Source organism: Haplochromis burtoni, unplaced genomic scaffold, assembly GCF_018398535.1.
Source record: "Haplochromis burtoni strain Fernald_Lab_line unplaced genomic scaffold, NCSU_Asbu1 Contig_906, whole genome shotgun sequence".
Lineage (NCBI taxonomy): Eukaryota > Metazoa > Chordata > Actinopteri > Cichliformes > Cichlidae > Haplochromis > Haplochromis burtoni.
The window spans coordinates 49,115-54,622 of NW_024583267.1; positions in this window are offsets into that span (position 1 = coordinate 49,115).

Sequence of the window (5,508 nt, forward strand, 5' to 3'; positions counted from 1 at the left end):
TGTTTTTTCAGTGAGTATTATTTATTAAGGTTTAAAGCCGAAGAGCATCTTTCTTTCCTGAGGCAGGGAACGGCTTTAGTTTGAAGACAGTAAAAACCCGAAGTTGTATTACCAAACGCACAACACAACCTAAGCTAGCTTAAAAATTCTTTTAAAAGGAAGAATAATGCCCACTAAGATTATTTGGTGATTGTCCCTTCTATCTGTTCCTACTTTGATAATAGCATAGCCACAGCGGCCTCACAGTGGGTGAAATGTCTTGCAGATTACAGGATTCAATCAAAATCTTATCCGTTATTTTTATTAGTTATGACAACGAAAGCTTATTTTATTCATAAAACATAACATTTTGCTTAAAAATTAAGACTTTCCTGTAGATTGTCTGGGCACACAATGACTTCTTTATGCTCCAAATCAGAGCCAAATTTCATTGCACATGATGTTTTTGTTATATTTTCCACTGTTTTAATTATTTTTATGACCTGCTGGAAGCACTCACCGTGCCATTTATCTTTAGGAAACAATTAAATTCACAAAAGTGATTGTCCTGGTCACAAGACAAAGTTTGAAAAGAGTAATATACACTTGCCAGACACTTTACTAGGACTATTTTACAAACCGCCGATCTGCTGGGATTTTCCTTCACGCCCATCTCTAAACTACGGTTTACAGATGGAAAAGAGAAAATATCCAGTGAGCCTCAGTTTTCTGCATGAAAATGTCTTGTTGATGTCAGACATCAGGGGTGAAGGGTCAGACTGCTTTGAGCTGATTTGAAGGCAACAGTAAGTCAAAGAATCACTCATTACAACTAAGGTATGCAGAAGAACAGTGGCTACTGTAATCACACTACATTTTTCAGTAATGTGGTGTATTACTGCACAAAATTCAATAATATGTTGGCAGTGATGTTGTTACTTGCGTTAAGGTTTTTCAATTATCTGCAGGTTGGGTGGACGGAAAGAAAAAAACAACTGCAAACTTGAGCTACATTGAGGTGATTTCAGTTCATGTGTGGGAGGAGGAAAATAGTGGGCCGGTCTGCAGCAGAGACATCGACATTACCTTTATTTTTATTGCACGAAAGAACGAGAGCACAATGGTGAAGTGCAAACTGCACCCAGGACACAAACAATCACATTATGCTGCTAACACAACTTTGGCTCTTTGCAAACATCAGCACAGACAGCATGCTAACACAAAGTCAGCAAGCAACCCAGAGTGACGACAAACCTTAGTGCATGCAGACTTCAGTCCAGCAGCCAGAGCCTGAACTTCAACAGAGTCAGTAATGAGCAGTCTGGACTATAGTCTCCATTTGTGTCTGTTCATGTTTTTATAGTAGAACCACGGTGGAAGTCGCTTTGGGCACAACATGTCAAACATGAAGCAGACGGGATACAGCAGCAGAAGACCACACCAGGTGCCTGCAAGATAAGAGCAGGAAAGTGAGGCTACAATTCAAATTGAACAATACAAAACTGCAAAAGTGTTGCCTGGTCTGAGTCTCTTTAGCATTCGGCCATAATTTGATTTAAACACCATAAAATCATGGATCCATCCTGTCTGGTGATGTAATATAATCAACAATCTTCTGGATACACTGTGTGCTCCTTAGCACGAACTGAGCATCAGTCAAACACCACGGCCTACCTGAGTATTGTTGCTGACTGTGTCCATCCCTTTATGGCCATAGTGTACTCATCTTCTGATGGCTGCTGCCAGCAGGGTAGCACACCATGTGGCAAATCATTTAAAAGCGATTTCTCGAACATGACAATGAGTCACTGCACTCACTGACCTCCACAGTGATGCAGTGACTCAGGAGGAAATAAAGGAAGCAGTGAAACATCTATCCTCGGTATCTAGAGCATGTGACCAGCGCTCATTACAGATGCCATGCATACATGTTGGGCTCTCTTCCCTCAGAAACCTTTAGTGAGCGAATGAAGGCCAACAGGTGTCCTTTATAATTGAGCTCTGATCCGGCAGCTTGTTGAGGGGAGGTCAGGTCTAAGATCACGTTCACCAGCGCTTCTCAGTGAGGAACATTCACCTACACTAGTGTTACATAATGTGTTTGTAAAGCACTGCAGCACGTCAACAAGGCAGGAACCTCATCAGGGGACGCTTGGACCCAGAAACGGGGTCGAGACCTCATCACTCAGGTTGGGTCTGCTTCAACAGCTGAATTTCACACAAAGCAGTGTAAAATATAACGACACCCTGAGCTCATCTTTGCCTCTTTTTTTCCTTTTTCTCTGCCGCATCCTGTCACTGTTTGCTGCCATGATCAATGAAGCTTAATTTCATCTGACTCGCCTTTGCCCTCGTGTCTTCCTCCCTCACGTGAGAGGAAGATCGTGTTACAGAGGAAGCTGAACCTGTTAACTGGGGCAGGGATTCAGCGTGGCGCCTGGATCAAATTAAAAATAAATAAATAAAATTTCATGGAGCTGAAATATAAACTCTGTCAGATTGGCTGCGCAGAGAGGGAGGGGCAGAGTTTTTACACAGAAACCAGGGATGAAGGTCACACACCACACTCACCAGGCGAGTGGGAGGATAAGTGTCAATCGCCACAGGTCCTGTCCCCTCCTTGCCGGTTGCCACGGTTACCTGGCATGTTGTAAGTCCCCGTGGCGGCGAGCGGGCGGCCCTTCTATTGGCCGGGAGCCGCTCTGGCCTCGGCGAATCGCGGAGAAGCGTGAAGGCCGCACTCACACAGAGGTCATTATTAGATTTGAGTAAATGGCATTAGAGGCGAGGAAGAAGAGGAGGAGGAGAAGCGTGTCAGTTAGAGGTGCAGTCAGGCTGCCAAGGACGCCTCACGCATTCACAGAGGCAGAAAATGTTCACACGTGGACGAATACGAGCACTGAATAATCATTTAAAGGCACTTAGTGCCAATGAATGTGTTTAAAATGACTTGAGATCTTTTAAATTGACTAAATCTGTCAGCAGAATGTGAAGAAATAGCTCCAAGGTGTCTGTGGTTGGTGCTGTAGAGATATCAGCTGAAGCTGAGCCGAAGCCAGGCTGTACCTTTCATGTATCACAACATCAGGGGTCAAAGGTGAAGTGAAAGCAAAGAAGGTGGACACAGATTCTGGCCTGGATAAGTTGTCTGTTTGCACATGCAAACAGATGCTTATTTTTCCTTCACTTCACCATTGTTGTGTTGATATTTAAAATTAAAATTTAATTAAAAGGTAAACAATTTACTTTATTTCACTTCTATAACTTCATAAATGCAACAAAAACATGTTACTAGTGCAACAAAAAATGCTAACTTAACGTACTAAATATCATAAATATCACAGTTACAGGATATGTCGCCGTCATTAGAGGCCCAGATATTCTTACAGATGTTTGTTTGCTTTGTTTTTTCAGTTGCTGACATTTTATATTCGTTTAAGAGTAAACGATGACCCTTGTGCTGCTGGAAAAAGTAAATTTCCTGATTTGGGGTTTTGATAAAGTCTGTGTCTAATAAAAATGAGTTTTAAAGTTTAAAAAAGCAGCACAGCAGTGAAATGCTGCACCCTGCTGGTGAAATATATAGTTAAATTGTGCAAATACAAAAAGTAACTTTACATTTATTCTAAGGTTATTATAGTTGCCTATAACTAAATTAATGTCTGACTTAAATATGCCGAGAAAACACATGAAAATAACATCAAGCCATTCAGGACATGTCACAGATAAAGACTCTGCTTTCTGACATGCCAGAACATTAGTCACATAATGCTTTAGAAGTGATAAAAAACATGAATCACTTGCACAGTTTTATGAATTTATGGAGACCGAAACTGTTGTTCGTGTCAGGCTGTAAACATGTTTATTTCTGCTCTAAAGTTACACATCCTAACATGGGAGTCAGTGGGGAGTGACTCGCTGTTGCAGGCAGCCTCAAGTGGCTGTTAGGTGAACTGAACTGCTGTTTTTGGTAGTAAAGTGGCTCTGGTCCCATTTTTTGTTTCAAACCAGCTAGTTTTCTGCTTGATCATTTCCTTTTTCTTTGCACGAAAGTTTTATGGTACAAAGTTTGAACATTTCACTGGAAACAAAAAGGCTTGAAAGTGGGTTGATGGACCATTTTTCAAAAATGTATATTTTCAGAAGTACTTTTGCCTCACAGCAATAAGGTTGTGAGTTCCACTTGACCACGTGGCCTTTCCGCGTGGAGTTCGCATGTTCTCCCCGTGTTTGCGTGGGTTCTCTCCAAGTACTCCGGCTTCTTCCCACAGTCCAAAGACATGCAGTTAGTGGGTTTAGTTTAAATGGTGTGAATGGTTGTCTGTGTTTCTGTGTTACACTTGTCCAGTTTGTATCCTGCCTCTCACCCTGTGGTTGCTGGGATAGACTCCTAACGGTAAATATGCAAGGCTTTAATGTACTAACTGGGATTCCTGCTAAGCCTGAGAGGTTGGAGATATGGTGTCCCCCGCTGGCTGGTGGAGTTGAGCACCTACAGCATGCACTGTGGCTAGCATTAACTAGAATGCTTATTGTTAACATGGCTTTTAAATTAATGCATGCCTAGATAAGAGGCATCCTTGGGCTGGAATGGCGATCTGCAGGCACAGCCATGAACACTGTGTTCAGTCAACATGCAGCCTCTCTCCGAGCTGGAGCTGGAGTGAAATCGATACCACAGCGAGTCACAGGAAGAGATGAAGAACCGCTGACGGTTGAAAAAGTGAAAGGGGGACTCAAAAGGACTGAGAGAAAGAAAAGAAAGAGTCAGGTGACCGAGGCGCTTCCTGCTATTTCTATATACTTTATTAAGACTATGCTGAGCTGCTGAGATCTGCACATTTTACATTTGGTTCAGGTCATAGATAAATACATAGATAAAATATGACTGTAAAACGCCCTGGAGAAAGCTGAATACAACACAACAAAAATGGTTCTATAAAGGAAAAGACAGCTTTTAATTTAAATCGAACAGGATGAAATAAATCATTTTCATATGAGTATTTTGTTTATTTATTTATTGCTAATAGCTTTCTATTTTTTTCATAAGAAGAGTTTGAAACTAAATAATTTTAGGCTCTTATATATCTTTCTTTGTAAAAACGATAAATCAATTAAAGGCTCTAAAACTTTGTCATAATCTTACCCACCCGTCTCAGTTACATTAAAAAATACCTTCACGGTTTTTTGTTTTTGGGGGTTTTTTTTGTTGAAATTATGTAATTTTATCACCTCATTGTTCAAAGTTTAATTAAATTATACGCAAGACGATGTGAAGCCTTTGTGTGTTCTTAATTCTGCGTTTTGTATACAGTCAGTGAATCCACCTAAGGATAGATGACTCAAGTACTTAAGACATAAGTAAGCTGAACCTAGTCCAGTAATAAAATAAAATGTGACTCTGAAAGACTCCGTTTTCCTTTGAATTTATAAAAAAAGAGGTTTTATTTATATTTAAATTTTAATGATTTAATTAAATGTATTATTATTATTATACATTTTTATTTTATTTCATTGGTATTTATTGAG